The 16,884-nt window shown below is 45.9% G+C and overlaps 1 protein-coding gene across 1 annotated transcript in view; it reads right to left on the bottom strand.

Moving 5' to 3' along the window:
- LOC121278115 (dynein heavy chain 8, axonemal-like) overlaps positions 1-16,884 on the bottom strand; it is a 1,831,678-nt gene that overhangs the window by 62,066 nt on the left and 1,752,728 nt on the right. The window lies entirely within an intron of this gene.

Genomic DNA, 16,884 nt, shown 5'->3' with positions numbered 1-16,884 from the left:
GCTCTGATGGCTTCATTGCATAAGTTGGTGATTAGCTAAGTCATGTAAGTTTGATGCAAAAACAAAATACTGTGAATGCCGGAGCTCTCAGATAAAGCAGAAAATGCTGGAAACGCTCAACAGGTCTGAGAGCATCCGTGGAAAGAGAAACAGGGTTAATATTTCAGGCTGATGGCTTTTCATAAGAACTGAAAAGTTATATCTTTTTATCTCACCAGAGCTGCTGAGCATTTCTAACATTCTCTCTTTTTACTTCATAAGTTGATCTCTAGTCTATGAGGAGTTAGCCAATATCAGGGAAGGCATGACTCTGGAAATTATGATTTTCTTTAGTGGTCATGGATTACTACCTCTGATTGCTATCCAATAATTTCTGCTGGAAGGGCACATAAGTGAATCTGGATAAGGACATAATTGGGATAAGCTGTGATGCTCCTATGTCCAAATAGCTCTCTGAACATCATTGATCAGGCTCACATGAAAACAAGGACAGGATGCCAATAGGTAACTTGCATCCATTGAATTGAACATCAGCAAGACATCAATACCTTCAGGATAGGGAGAAGAGGTGGTGGAGGGGTGGGGGTGTGGGGGGGCCTTCAATTCTGGGGCTTTTCTTACCTTTGATTATTTCCATAATAAGCTATTTCCATGTCTTATGATTCCACATGAGTGCCGTTCTCACCAACTGACCATTAATATAATGAAGTACATTCACTGACTAATCTGGAAGTTGAGATCATTATTGGAGTTCTGAAGGAAAAGCTTTGCTGATAGATCAGATCAGGGACATTGCAGTGTAGAAATCAGGAAATTGCTACTGCAAAAGGCTGTGGGTGGTAGGACCATTTTGTACTGGAAGGTTTATTGAATTTAAATTTTCAAGACCGTGAGGAATAGATTTTTGTTAGATTAGGATAACAAGGAATATGAGTGAAAGGCAGGGAAATTGAGCTCAGGCTTGGATCAGTCATGATTTTATTGAATAGTAGAAGCAGCTCAGAAACTGAATGATCTACTCAAGTTCCTCTCATCCTATGTTTAAGCAAATAAATGAGGTTTCTGCCAAACTTTTACAGCAGCCATGGTGATTGAAATTCACTGCTATTCACTGTAGGAATATTGTTCTGGATTCCCTCAGAAGATATCCTAACAAATCCCTTTATATTTTAAACACTTCAGTTAGATCACCTCTCGACCTTTTCAACTCAAGTGGGTACAAGGCAAGTTGATACAACTGGTCATCATAATTTAACCCTTTTAGCCCAATATTATTCTGGTGAAGCTGTTCTATTCCTCCACCAAGCATAATACTCAGGTTCAAAACTGAATGCAATACTGCAGATGTCATTTGACCAAGGCTCCGTATGGTTGAGGCATTACTTCCTCAATTTTATATTTCAAAACCGCTGAGATAAATGCCTACATTACATTTGGCCTTTTTAGTTTTCAGAGATCTGTGCATGTAAACATACACCCAAATCCCTTTGCTCATCATAGCCCCTATTCAAAAGTTTTATCTTGGGATATGTATGTTGCTAGTAAGGCTATATTTATGACCAATGCTTAACTGATTTTGAAAAGATGATGCTGCTTCATTTTCTTAAACTGTTACAGTACATGTAAAAAAATACTTCAATAGTGCTGTTAAGTTCCAAGATTTTGAAAAAAAGACTTGTAATTTTCTAGCTTCTTTCACAGTTGCAGGACATCCCAAAGTGCTCTACAACTAATAAAGTGCCCCTGTACTTTAGAAATGCAGTCACTGTTGTAATGTAAGAAATACAGCATCCAATCTAGCAAGCTTCCACAAATAACAAATGTGACAATTATGATGATGGATGTTATTTTTTTTAATACTTTTGGGAATGTGGTGGTATTGTGTAACGAAGTATGTGTGTGTGTGAGAGAGAGAGAGATAGAGATCATCAAACTGGGGGAAGTTAATAAAGGCAGCTTGCCTGTGAGAACTGAGAGATAAAAGGGTAAAGGTGTTAGGTTCATGCATTGTGATGAGAGGTTATGGCGAGGATAGATTTACAAGTAAAGAGGTTGGATTTAACATCTGCATTATGAGATAATAGTTTTTTAGCTGTTGAATTTCAAAGGGAAGTTTAGAAGTGACAAGGAACTTTTACAACTTACAAAGGTTCCATAAGTAGACAGGAGAAGGTATAATACATTTTATTGACCCAAAGTTCAATAAAGAATTCAGAGAACATAACAAATTTTTATATTTGAAGAAGTTGCGTTCAAAGGAGTCTGTTTCTGAACCTTTCTTTTGAGATTCCACCTCTTAATGGAAGTGTCTGAGGAGTCATGTGTATACCTTTGTTAAAGTGACAACAATTCTTTGCCTTGGGTAATATTACTGGATGTTATAGTTAAAATCTATAAGGTAGTTGTTGCCAAAAAGGTAGTTGACCTGTGTGTTTTGGCCAAGTGGGTTTTTTGGTGGGTTGTTCTGTCAGGATGTTTTAACTGTGTAACTTTAATCTTATATGCTTAAGTTGTTTTAATAAATCTTTTAACGTTTAAATTCCTAAAAGTGTTACTGGAGTTCTAAGATTTTGGGGTCTGTCGCTTTTCCCCCTCATTTTCAAAATAGAAAAAAAAAGGCTTTTGATCAATGAGACAGGTTTCCTTCTGTGATCTGGCTTGCTCAGCAAATAACATCTGATGTAGGCGTAACACAATGACCAGATAATTTGGTTTTAAGATGGACAGAATTTTCCATTCTGGAGATTGTCCAGTGGCGGGCAGGAAAGTCAGCATGATTCCTGCTGGGTGGCCGGGCAGGTGAGCATGCACAATTTTCCACTTTTTAACTCATTAATTGTGCATCGGTGAGGAGCTCGGCGAATCTTGTAGCAGGGTAGACTAGAATTCTCCTGCCCTGCTGTTACATCATGTTGTCATAGGTTCTGGCACCATATTTAAAGGACAGCTGGATAGATATCCACTCAATGCAAGTGAGGAGCTCTGCACTACTCCTCCAGAGTCCTTGTGGCTGCATTTCATAGTGGAGAAGTTTGCTGACATGAACAACCACATCCCAGGACATATGAGGACACCTCCAGCATTGCCTTTCACTCATCTCTAGATAAGGACACCTCTTGTGATAGACCCATGGTTGGGCCAATGCTCGGCATTGCAGTGGTCTATGATCACCAGCATTCTGTTCATCTAGAGGCCATGCTGCCTCTTGCCCCTCAGGCCCTTGCTCCTCATGACCCTGTGCACACTGGTAACAGGTCCTCCTTTCTTTTGTCTGCATGAGAGCCATTATCAAGGCAGGGATGTAATGACGTGCCAAAGGGATCAGCGCTGGAGTCTCAACTTATTACTATTTATATAAATGATTTGGATGAAGGGACTGAAGGTATGGTTGCTAAATTTGCTAATGGCAGAAAGATAGGTAGGAAAGTAAGTTGTGAAGAGAACATAAGGAAGCTACAAAGTTACATAGATAGGTTAAGTGGGTGAGCAAAGATTTGGCAAATGGAGTTTAATGTTGGCAAATGTGAAATTGTCCATTTTGGTAGGAAGAATAAAAAAGCATATCATATAAAGGGTGAGAGATTGCAGAGCTCTGAGATTTAGAGGGGTCTGGGTGTCCTAGTATATGAGTCACAAATGGCCAGTATGCAGGTACAGCAAATAATTAGCAAAGCTAGTAGATTCTTGATTAACAAGTGAGTGAAAGGTTATTGGGGTGGGCGGGTGATTACAATCAGATCAGCCATGATCTTATTGAATGGCTGAGCAGGCCTGAGGGACTGAGTGATCTAGTCCTTTACAGCGAGAGAGTGTGAGAGAAACAGCATGGCCATTTACATGGAGAGAGTATGAGAGAAACAGCGTGGTCATTTACAGCGAGGGAGTAAGAGAGGAGTGGGGTCATTTACAGCGAGAGAGTGCGAGAGAAACAGTGTAGTCATTTACAATGAGCATGTGTGAGAGAAACAGCGTGGTCATTTACAATAAGAGCGTGAGAGAGAAACAGTGTGGTCATTTACAGGGAGCAAGTGCGAGAGGAGTGGGGCCTTTAACGGTGACAGAGTGAGAAAAGAGTCTGAGACCATTAAAGAACATAAGAGGGAAAAGTGTGCGGAGAGCAGCTGATTGGTGAGTGGGATTGGTGAGTATTTCTAGTCTTTAAAGCAAAAGTAAGGTCTTTAGTTTGTGTTTAGATCTCTAGTCTTTTTTTCCTCTTTTTCTTAAAGGTAGCTTGTTAAGTATAAAATCGCCACGGGTATGTATAAAAAAATCATTATAATGAAGTGTAAAGAGTGGTGTTACTAGAGTAATCAATTATTAAATTGAATAAAATATGATAGCGATGGCAGGATGGGTGATGTGTTGCTGCTGCAGCATGTGGGTTCTGCTGGACACCAAGGTGACCCAGAGCGAACACATCTATACCAAATGTTTGCAGCTCGAGGAACTTCAGATCCGAGTTAAGGAGCTGGAGTCCGAGCTGCGGACATTGCACCACATTAGGAGGGGAAAAGCTACCTGGACCTTGCTCCAGGAGGCGGTCACACCGCTCAGATCTCAGATTAGGTAATATAAATTTGGTCTGTGATCAGGGACAGGAGAGTGTGACTGCAGGTGAAGCAGGTGTGGGTAGCGTTTGAGGAGCCTCGGCCACTGCAACTGTCCAAAAGTTAAAAGGTTCTTGCAAGTTGTGTGGATGAGAGTGGGGACTGCAAGGAGGATGAGCGAACTGACCACGGCCCTGTGATACAGGGAGCCATTCAAGTTTGGGGAGGAAATGGGAACTTAGTAGTGGTGGGGACAGTATAATTAGGGGGATAGATACTGTTCTCTGCATCCATGAGCATGAGTCCAGAAGGCTGTGTTGCCTGCCTGGTGCCAGGGTTAAGGACATCTCCTCAGGGCTGGAGAGGAACTTGGAGTGGGAGGGGAGGGGTCCAATTGTCATTGACCATGTTAGTAGCAACAACATTGATAGGACTAGAAAGGAGGCTCTGCTAAAAGAATTTGAACAGTTAGGAGCTCAATTAAAAAAGCACAGCCTCCAAGGTAATAATCTCAGGATTATCACCTGAGCCATGGGCAAACTGGCATAGAGTCAAGGAGTAAAATGCGAGGCTCAGAGATTGGTGTGGGAGGAATGGGTTTCATTTCATGGGGAACTGGCACCAATACTGTTGTAGAAGGGAACTGTTCCGGTGGGATGGGCTTCACTTGAACTGTGCTGGGACCAGTGTCCTGGCGAACGGAATAACTGGGGCTGTAGAGAGGGCTTCAAACCAAATGGGGGGTGGGGGAGGGTTCTGGAAAGGGGATACATAGGCTTACAATGCAAAAAGACATGGCAGCATTGCAGGGCAGCTACTTAGGTAATAATACTCAGGGTCTGACAGGAAGGGACAGAGTGTACAAACATAAAAAAGCAGCAAATAGGGTCAAATGGTGAAAAAATGGTAAAAAAGGGAAAATTAATGGTCTTTTACTGAAATACATGTAGTATTCAGAACAAAATAAATGAATTAATGGCACAAATACAGGTTAATGGGTATGATCTTATAGGCATTATGGAGATGTGGTTACAAGGAGATCAAAGCTGGGAATTAAATATTCAGGGGTATGTGACTTTTTGAAAGGACAAGGAGGAAGGAAAGGATGGTGGAGTAGCTTTGTTAGTACAAGTATGATAGCAAGAAAGGATCTTGGATTGGAAGATGTAGAATCCATGAGTTGAGGTAAGAACTAACAAGGGGAAGAAGATGCTGGTGCGAGTAGTCTATAGGCTGCCTGACAGTAGCTGCAATATAGGATAGAGAATAGATCAGGAGATAATGAGGGCATGTAAAAAAGACAGTACATTAATCATGGGTGACTTTAATCTTCATGTAGATAGGGAAAATCAAATTGGCAGAGGTAGACATGAACACAAATTCATAGGGCAGGATTTTATGTTTGTCGGGCAGGCGGGCCTGACCCAATCGCCGGCGGGCGTGGAGCTGAACACCGCTGGCGAAGTGGGCTGTGCCGCTATTTAACGTGGGCGGGCCAATTAAGGCCTTAAGGCCTGCCCAGTGTGTTGCACACTCCCATGGACAGCAGAATTTTCAAATTTGCGGTGGACATGAACAGACTGCTGGTTCCAATGGGGAACCAGCATCTGCATAAAGAATGGCCAGGCAGCCTCCTTTAGGCTGTTCACCATGGCCAGCGACAGATGCAGGGGTTCTACACAGCAGGCTCCGGAGGAAGGCTGGCCAGAGGATGAGGGCAGGCAGCAGGGTAGGCCAGCAGGGGGGCCAATGTGCTCCTCACTTCTCTGTTGCCTGCCTTGCTGCCCTTCTTGAAGAGGTGGGAGAACGTCGGGAGGTCCTGTTCCCTAAGGACGGGAGGAGGAGGGCCCCCCACATAACCAAGCAGGCCTGGCAGAGGTGGCAGAGGTCATGAGCTCTCAAGATACTGTGCGGCGCACAGGGAACCAGTGCTGCAAGCACTTCAATGATTTGTTGCACTCTGGAAGGGTGAGTACGATGTTGGCCATGGCCATTTAACCCAGCAGGTAGCCTTAGCCTTTGAGCGGCCCTTCCCCACGTCTTAGTGTCATTACTGCATTGGGCATTTGGCGTACGCTGGGTGGGCAAACAGAGAGTGACCATGCTTACACCAGCCCTAGTGGTTGAGGAGAAGATGGGTTCCCTGCGCAGCATATGTCGGTGTTTGTTGCATTTGAGTAGTCTGGGGGCAACCTGCAGGAGAGGCAGCTAGGCACATTCTCAGAACTCCAACACATGTCATATTGATGGTGATGAGATGGTGGAAGGGGAACCTCAAGGTGTTTTGGCCAAGAGCCATCTGCTGGCCTCAGCGCTGCATCAAGTTGCACCTCCTTGTCATGGGTGCTAAGACCCGTGTGTTATTCAAAGGGATGGATGCCAAATGTGTCCAAGGTGGCCATTGGGGGAGGGGGTTGGGACCAGCCGTACTTTCTTCTGGTGACTGATCACCAGTGGTGTGGACAGGAGCCACTGGAGGCCTCAGATGGGTCACTGTCGTTGGGGTGCGGCGTGCGTGTGCAGAGTACATGAGCGATCAGCCCCAATAAATGCTCTTTGTTCTGCAGGCAAAAACAGAACAAAACAACCAGGAGCGTTTGAGCACTGGTGGTGGCCAGTCCATGCTGCACACCATCACCCACTTCGAAGAAGAGGCCATGGAGTTGGGAAGAAGGCAAGCGGCCAGGTCGGCAGGTGTCGGTGAGGCTGGGGTACAGCGGCCAGGTATTTGAGGCCCACAGTCCCATGCATTCTGTCATCCCACCTCCAAAGATCTGATGATTGCTGCAATCGCTAAAGCAGCAACACTGCTCATTCACAGACTGATACAGTCAGATGTGTGGGTCGGATACAAAGGTCCCTCTGCCTCTTGAGGATGCGTGATACGTGTCTCTAGCACCTCCCAAAGTCGCCTTATCCCATTTGTGACCACTATCCCCATGGCATAACATTTCATGGCATTGCTGCTGCACATCCAAATACTTATTGCATCTTAGGAGGGCTTGTACCTCTACCATCCTTTCAGCCAGTGCGTCCCATATTACTCTGTCCAAAAGGTCCTCAGAACCTCACCTGTCAATCTCATGGCACTCAACTTAAATAAATGTCACCACATTAGTCATCAGCCTGCCAAGGGGAAATGTTGCCTTCTGTCCACCTGGTCTATGCCCCTCATAACAGTATGAAGCTCAATAATGTAACCTGTTAATCTCCTGTGCTCCACGGCAAATGTCACAAGCGTATGCAATGTTTCCTCATAACTCCAACTCCCCAGGCCAGCATGCATCCTGGTCGGGAACCTCTGCACTCTCTCCTCTCCAATGCCATCCCTCCCATGAAGCGCAGGTCACAACTGAACGCAGAGTGTAGCTGTGGCCTCGACAGCATTTTCTGCACTTGAAACATGACCTCCCTTTTCTTGCATTCCATTCCTCAGCTAATAAAGGCAAGTCTGGCTTTTACCTTGTTAAATGCCTTATGTTCCTGTTCTGCTACCTTAACGGGTCTGCCCAGCAAGGTCCCTGTAACGGTCCTTACTTATCATTGTCCTACCATTTCTCCTGTATTCCTGTACCTTGTTTATCTTGCCCAAGTGCTTAACCTCACACTTATCCACATAACATTCCATGTGACATTCCTTAGGCAATCTGACCAGCCTGTCTGTATGCGTGTGTAATGTTTGGGCCTCCTCTTGACTATTTACCACCCCACCAATGTTCATCTCCTTAGGTTCTTGAAGGTTGAGCGCATTATGAGCCTGGGGGGGAAAGGGATGAATTGTGTTACTGACTGAATGCTAACTGATCCACTGTTCTTGTTAATTTCAGCATCACCATCGCATGGCCACCAGGAGGACATCCAGAGCCCCTCCTGCACACCTGAGGGGCGTCACTTGGCACTTGCATCACATCATTTCAGCGAGCCAGGCATCAGTGTAGTGACTACCACATCAGAGGGTATTATAACATCGGCTAGTGTACTGGGGCATAGTGGAGTGGACACTTCACAATCGCTGGAGGAAATGGCATGGACAGAGTGCTGATGGCACCAGCAGCCAGAGGACTGCAGGGGACCAGGCATATGCTGAGTTGGGCAGTGATGATGTGCCTCTGGAGATGACCGCCATGCAGCAGCTGCAGGACAAGCGGCCGGGTGCGGTGGAGCAACTGGCAGAGTTGCATGAGGGTATGCTTCAGTTGGTCTTTGTGGTGGAGGAATCCAGCAGAGTGTCAGTGATGGCATGAACCTCAGGACAGAGCTTCAGGCTTCCTCCATTGAGAGACTGGTGACTCATGGAGAGGGGCTTCCAACAGATTGATAATCATCTGATTGGGTTACACTCTGACCTGCAAGCCCTCACAGTGCTCATGGACACAGGTGGTTATTCCCAATGTGGGAGATGTTCTGGGCACCAAGTGTCCCAGCTTGGTGCTCATCCATCTGCTGTGAGCAGGGAGGTCCAATGTGACCTCACATCAGCAGAGCAGCTGCCTGTCATCGCTGCGAGCTCCTCTCATGGTGCTTCGGAAGAGGGCAGCTGCTCCTCTGCCCCTCTGCCAGTGACCGTTGCATTTGTTGAGGCTGCGACAGCTGGAGAGCAGCCAGTTCTGGAACTGGCCACTCCGTCTCAGGCGGGGCCATCACAGTGTGCTCTATGGGCCAGAGGACGTCTGCCAAGGTCTGACGCCAACAGGACAGCAGACTCAGCAGGCTGTCTCACAAGCCACTCCGAGCGATGGGGCAGCACCTAGACGTAGCACCCGCATACGTTAGCATAAGGCACATTAGACACTCCATGGGTTTCTCACTGATGCTTTTCTGTTAGTCCTCAATTAGGGAATTTATTTTTGTGAACGTCAGAGCGATGTTTTGTCATGTTCTTGGTGACACCATCTGCTGGATGGCAATTAGGTCCACATTTGTGACCATGTCTCCTTTGTGCTGCATTTGTATGTTCCAAAGGCATATCATGAGTGTTTGAATGGACATTGATGTTTCTGTACTAAGCCCTTAAGTGCTACATTTTCCACTTCATCAGCTGCAACTAAGTGCCATGTGTGGATGCGCCAGGCAATGCTGGTCCTGCAGATCCATTTGTGTGGAGCTAGCTGACAGTTCGTTGGATTAAAGTGTTCTGGGTGTCCCTGCCTCCTTGGTGCAGTAGCGGGTCGGCGTGCTGCCCTTCATCATTGCCCTGTGCTTCCTCATCCTCTGAGCTGGATTCATCATGTGCAACCTCATCCACTGCGTCAAGGTCTTCATCGTCAAATGCATCCCCCCCTTTACAGTGCAAGATTGTGCAGAGCGCAGCATGCAGCCACTATCAGAGAGACACAATCTGGGGAGTACTGGAGTGCGCCCCCTGAGCGGTCCAGGCAATGGAAGTGCATTTTGAGAAGACCAATGGTTCTCTCCACCACAGCCCTTGTGGAGGTGTGGCTCCTATTGTAGCGCTCCTCAGTTTCTGTTCTCCGACAGCGGAGAGGTATCATTAGCCACATTCTGAGGGGTCAGCCCTTGTCATCCAGCAGCCATCCATCCAGCTGAGCCAGAGCACTGAAGGGCCCCAGCACCTGGGAGTCTCTGAGGATGTAGGCATTGTGGGAGCTGCCTGGGTACCTTGCACAAACTTGCAGAATTAGCATACTGTGATCACACATTATCTGCACGTTCATGGAAACCTTTCCTGTTGATGAAGGCATCGGGCTCACCTGCTGGCGCCTTGATGGCCACATGTGTACAATCTATAACATCTGGACGCTGGGGGAAGCCAGCAATGGCTGTGAAGCCTCTGGCTCACTGTGTCTGACTTGCCTGGTTGCAGCAGAAGTGGATGAAGGTCAAGGCACATCTGAACAGAGCGTCTGTAACCTGCTTGACACAAGTGTGGACAGCTGATTGGGAGACACCGCAAAGATCACCCACTGAGCCTTGGAAGGAGCCAGATGTATAGAAGTTGAGGGCAACTGTAACCTTCAGAGTTGCTGGCATGGGGTGTCTGCCCACACAGTTTGGAGAGATCTCAGGGCCAATGATCTGACAGATATAGTCAACTGTTTCCTTTGACAGATGGAGCCTCCTTCAGCACTGCACCTCAGTCATATTGAGGTAGCTGCTTCGCCGCCTGTATATCCTGACAGCAGGATAGTGGTGTCTTCTGCGGCCCCTTCCACCTTGGACAACCTCTTGGTCCTGTGCCCCTTGTGCCAGCGCCTGGCCTCCCACAGGTGGCTCCCCTGGAGGCTGATTGTCCACTCCTGGTCTCCTCCTTATTCTAGCCCTCCCTTCCTCTTCAGAGTAGCTGCCTCCAGTGGAGATGTCAGAACCCATACCCATGCTAAATGGAGGCCTCCAGAAAGCTGCAGGCCCAATAAAGATTACTGTCTGCAGACTGCTGAGCTGAAGCTTCAAAGTACAGAGAAAGCTGTTGGAAATCGATCTGAACTGCTGCCGATCACACAGGCAAGCGTTAAACAATTGCTGCAATAAATACTTCACATGAAACATTGACAACTCCACGGAGCTCACATATCCCGCCCATGGATGAGTTTTGTTAAAAAGTCACTTACCCGCTTGCTCGTTGCGCCTTTGCATCGAGCCAAAGATCGCACGGACACCTCAAAATCAGCGTCGATTGCTGAGTTAAGGGCCTTAACAAGACCTTTAATTAATGGAGGGCACACGTCGTGTTTCATTGCACGCCCGCCCAGCTAAATATCGCGATGACGCACGCTGACATTGGGATGCTCGCCCGAAGTCAGCGCGAGACATTTTAAGCGCTGACGTGCAGGGTCCGCCACCTGCACGTCATCCATAAAATCCTGCCCATAGAGTGTATTTGGGACAGATTCTTAGAACAATATGTTGTGAATCCAACCAGGGATCAGGCTATTTTGGACCTGGTAATGTATGATGAGGCAGGTTTAATAAATGATCTCAGAGTAAAGGACCCCCTAGGAAATAGTGGCCATGATATGGTAGAAATTAGCATTCAGTTTGAGAGTGAGAAAGTTGGTCGGAGACAACTGTGCTAAAATTAAATAAGGGTAATTACAATGGAACGAGGGCAGAGTTGGCTGGAGTGGACTGAGAAAGCAGTTTAACAAAAAAGGCAGCTCGTAAACAATGGCAGACTTATAAGAAGATAGTTCATGATATTCAACAATGATATGTCCCTGTGAGGAAGAAGGATTCAAGGAAGGGGATAAACCAATCATGGTTAACCAAGAAAATTTTTTTAAAATTCATTCACAGGATGTGGGCTTCGTTGGCTGGGCCAGCATTTATTGCCCATCCTAGTTGCCCTTGAGAAGGTGAGCAGCCTTTTTGAACTGCTGCAGTCCGTTGTGTAGGTATGCCCACAGTGCTGTCAGGAAGGGAGTTCCAGGATTTTGACCCAACAACAGTGAAGGAACGGCGATATATTTCCAAGTCAGGATGGTGAGTGACTTGGAAGGGAACCTCCAGGTCATCTATCTGCTACCCTTGTCCTTCCAGGTGGTAGTGGTCATGGGTTTGGAAGGTGCTGTTTAAGGAGCCTTGGTGAGTTCCTGATGTGCATCATGTAGACGGTACATACACACTGTTGCTAATGTGCGTCGGTGGTGGAGGGAGTGAATGCTTGTGGATGTGGTGCCAATCAAGTGGACTGCTTTGCCCTGGATGGCATCCAACTTCTTTAGTGTTGTGGAAGCTGCACTCATCCAGGCAAGTGGGGAGTATTCCACCACACTCCTGACTTGTGCCTTGTAGTTGGTGGGCAGACTTTGGAGAGTCAGGAGAGGAGTTACTCATCACACAATTCTTAGCCTCTGACCTGCTCTTGTAGCCACAGTATTTATATGGCTAGTCCAGTTCAGGTTCTGGTCAATGGTAACCCCCAGGATGTTGATAGTGGGGGACTCAGTGATGGTAATGCCATTGAACATCAAGGGTGGATGGTTGGATTCTCTCTTGTTGGAGACGGTCATTGCCTGACACTTGTGTGGCGCGAATGTTACTTGCCACTTGTCAGCCAAAGCCTGGACATTGTCTAGCTCCCGCTGCATTTGGACATGGACTGCTTCAGTATTTAAGCAGTCATGAATGGTGAACATTGTGCAATCATCAGCGATCATCCCCCCCTTCTGACCTTATGATGGATGGAAGGTCATTGATGAAGCAGCTGAAGATGGTTGGGCCGACAACAGTATCAAATTGAAAGAAAAACATACGATGTGGCAAAAATTAGTGGTAAGCCAGAGGATTGGGAAAGTTTTAAAAACCGACAAAAGATGACCAAAAAAATAAGTAAAGAGGGAGAAAATAAACTTTGAGGGTCAGCTAGCAAGTAATATAAAAACAGACAGTAGGAGCTTCTTTAAATATATAAAAAGGAAGAGAAAGGCCAAAGTGAACATATGCCTCTTTGAAAATGAGGCTGGGAAAATAACAATGGGGAACCAGGAAATGGCAGGGGAGTTGAGTAAATACTTTGCTTCTGTCTTCACAGTAGAAGATACTAATAGCATTCCAAAAATACTAAATAATCAAGGGGCAAAGGTGGGGGACGAAATAGATAATTTAATTATCACTCGAGTTAAATTAATAGAGAAACTAATGGTGCTAAAGGTTGATAAGTCCCCTGGACCTGATGGGTTGTATTCTAGGATATTAAAAGAAACAGCTGCAGAGATAGTAGATGCACTGGTAGTGATCTTCCAAGAATCCGTAGACTCTGGAAAAGTACCGGAGGATTGGAGAACGGGAGGGAGACAAAAAACAGGTAACTATAGGCCAGTTAACTTAACATCTATCATTCGAAAAATGTTAAGAGTCTACTTTAAAGGATGTAGTAGCAGAGCATTTAGAAATGCATAATATGATCAAGCAGAGTCAGCATAGCTTCATGAAGGGAAAATCATGCCTAACAAATTTATTAGAATTCTTTGAGGAGGTAACAAGCAGGATAGATAATGGGGAACCAGTGGATGTAATATATTTGGATTTCCAAAAGGCATTCGATAAGGAACCGCACATAAGGCTACTTAATAAGCTAAGAGCGCATTGTATTGCGGGTAGCATGGATAGAGGATTGGCTAACTAATAGAAGACAGAGAATTGGGATAAGGGGGGCATTTTTGGGAGGGCAACCTGTAACTAGTGGAGTGCCACAGGGATCAGTGTTGTTGCCTTAATTATTTACAATATATATTATTGACTTAGATGAGGGAAGTGAATGCACTGTTGCCAAGTTTGCGGATGACACAAAAATAGATGGGAAGGCAAGTGGTGAGGATGACACAAGGAGTCTACAGAGGGATATGGACAGGTTAAGTGAGTGGGCAAAAGCTTGGCAGATGCATTATAATGTGGAAAATTGTGAGGTTATGCACTCTGGAAGGAATAATAGAGGAGCTGAATATTATTTAAATGGAGAAAGACTGCAGAAGGCTGCAGCACAGAGGGATTTGGGAGTCCTTGTGAATGAATCCCAAAAAGCTAACATATAAGTTTAACAGGTAATAGGGAAGGCAAATGGAATGTTGGCCTTTATTGCAAAGGGAGTGAAGTATAAATTTAGGGAAGTCTTGCTAAAACTATACAAGGCACTAGTTAGACCACACCGAGAATACTGTGAACAATTTTGGTCTTCTTATCTAAGGAAAGAAATACTGGCATTGGAGGCAGTCCTGAGAAGGTCCACTAGGTTGATCCCAAGGTTGGAGAGATTTTCTTATGAGGAGAGGTTGAGTAGGTTCAGAGTAAACTCATTGGAGTTTAGAAGAATGAGAGGCAACCTTATTGAAACATATAAAAGATTCTTGACAGGGTAGATGCTGAGCGGTTGTTTACCCTTGTGGGAGAATAAGGGGGCGCCCATTTAAAACAGAGATGAGGAGGAATTTCTTCTCTCAGATGGTGGTGAATCTGTGGAATCTTTTACCACAGAGGGCTGTAGCGGCTGGGTCGTTAAGTATATTCAAGGCTGAGATAGGTGGATTTTTAATCAGTGAGGGAATCAAGGATTATGGGGAAAAGGGAGGAAAGTGGAACCATGATCTCATTGAATGGCAGAGCGGACTCAAGTGCCGAATGGTCTACTTCTGCTCCTACGTCTTATGGTCTTATCACAGGACAGCTGAAAGCTGTAGCTAGGGGAGTACAGTTAAAATTGTCCAGTAAAGTGAAGAAAAGTGAACTGATCGAGTTGTTGGTAGAACATTTGGATCTCACGTTACCGATAAAGCAATTAGATGTAGAGCTCAACAATGACTCCAAACCATCACCACCTCCCCCACTGCACCCCACGCCACCCCAAGCCCCCGCACCACCCACCACCCACCACCCACCGACAACCCAGCCAAATTAGAATTGGAAAAGCTTCAACTGCAACTAGAATCTAAGGAGAGGGAACAGGAGAGGGAATTCCAGCTCCAAACATTTGAAATGGAACTAGCAGTTCAAAGGGACAGAGAGAAAGACCAATTAGCTGGGAGTTGCGACAGAACGTCTCTCTCTACCTTGTAGCACCCCCAACACTCTCACTCAGAACCATTCTCTGAGGCTCTCAAGTATGCTAGATTCCCTCCTAAATTCAAAGAATGTGATATGGATTCATTCAAACTTCTTACTTCCAGGGCAGCTGTTGGGGGAGCCCAAGAGATCTGCTCCATGCTGACCCCTGATGTGTCCATGAAATATGAGCAGACCAAGGCTGCGATCCTAAGTGTCTGTGAGTTAGTTACAGAGGCATATCACCAGCAATTGCAGAACGCTCATGTGAAACCCATGCAAATCTATATCGAGTTTTAATGGTTGAAGCAAGTTGCATTTGACTAATGGGTAAGATCCCTAAGAATCCCATGCACCAATGGGGGGTTATGTGAGTTGGTTTTGTTGAAGGAATTCAAAAATTGCCAACCTGTGGATGCACTTGGAGGAGCAGAGAATCCTCACAGCTCAGGATGCAGCAGTCACAACAAACAGCTGACAGCTACATTCTCATCTATAGGTCTGGGGACTTGGGCAGACCCTTTCCAAACCATTCTGATGAGCATTGGAAAGATAAGCAGGGTAACCTAGATAGGAGAGGTCACCCATCCAGAAAAAACACAAAGGAACTTGCAAGAAGCCTTCCGGCAGCCTGAAAAGAGAGCCCTTGGTGACCAGTGTCTTCTCATTGCAATAAGATAGGCTTTTCCAGACCTGGATAATGGAGACTGTGAGGGAAACCTATAGGCCTAATAGGGCTCCATATGAGTGGTCTCCCAAAGATAGTGCAGCAGAGCAGATAGAGGCTCTCACTACAGAAACTTACCCTTTGGAGGACATGGCACTATGTGTGCCTGAGCCAGAAAAAATCCCAGAGAGCTTCCGGAGTTTTGACTGTTTGGGAACAACATCCCCCTATCTGTCCCAAAATGTGAGCAAGTCTATTGTACTGGTCGGGGACACAGAGGCCACTTAATGAGGGAAACCTAAACCTACCCCGGAGTCCTTCCTGAAGGCCAAAGCCCTGATCAGTGGAGTGGGAGAAGGATCTGTGTTTGCATCCCACCATAAGGTCCACCTAGAGCGAGATATTGTTTTAGGCCCTGTTGCAGTAGAATTGTCTCCAAATGTCTAGTAGCAAGAATTGATTTCCTCCTTGGAAACAATTTGGCTGGCAGCAAGGTGTTAGTTGACGAAAGAAGAGAGGCCAATGTCAACCAGCAGGAATCTGCAGGGGAAGGTCTAGAGGCCCAAAAGGAACTCAAACATTGAGCGAGGGTTGCTTGTATGTAACAAGCCATAGCCAGGCCAGTAAAGTTAAAAGAGGTCCAGGAAGGGCCAATAGAATTTAAAATAGACTCAAAGAATATCCTGGAATTAAACAAGGACCAGAAAAGTCCTAGAGCAGGGAACGAGATAGCAAGGGAGATGCCCCATGTAATTGAAGAGCCGAAAGGAAGGCAAGCTTTTAAACTGGAAAGGAAAAGGTTAAGGAATTGCCTGGAGTATGGCTGGCAGAAACTGTCTTTCCAAATTTAAAGAGGGACAAAGGGAGTCCCAAAACAGATGAGTAGAGAGGGAGTGAAATGCCTTACCCAGCTGAAAAGCCACAAGGGAGTATAGCCGGGGCTGCACCTCCACTTGAGGACAGACATGTTCCGGGGACATGGAACAAGTTATGAGAGTGCCTACTCCCAAGCCAAAGGTCACGGCTAAGAAGCTAATGATTGGTTTAGCTGACAGCTTTATAGCAGGTTTGAATGGGAACCATGGAGGTTCCCAAATTGACCCAGAAAGAATGTGGGTGATGCCTCAATTTGTTGAAAAGCCACTAGGAGGTACAGCGAGAGCTAACCATTCACCA

This window comes from Carcharodon carcharias, chromosome 5 (assembly GCF_017639515.1).
Source record: "Carcharodon carcharias isolate sCarCar2 chromosome 5, sCarCar2.pri, whole genome shotgun sequence".
In the NCBI taxonomy this organism is placed as follows: domain Eukaryota; kingdom Metazoa; phylum Chordata; class Chondrichthyes; order Lamniformes; family Lamnidae; genus Carcharodon; species Carcharodon carcharias.
This window is presented reverse-complemented; position numbering and strand designations above follow the sequence as displayed.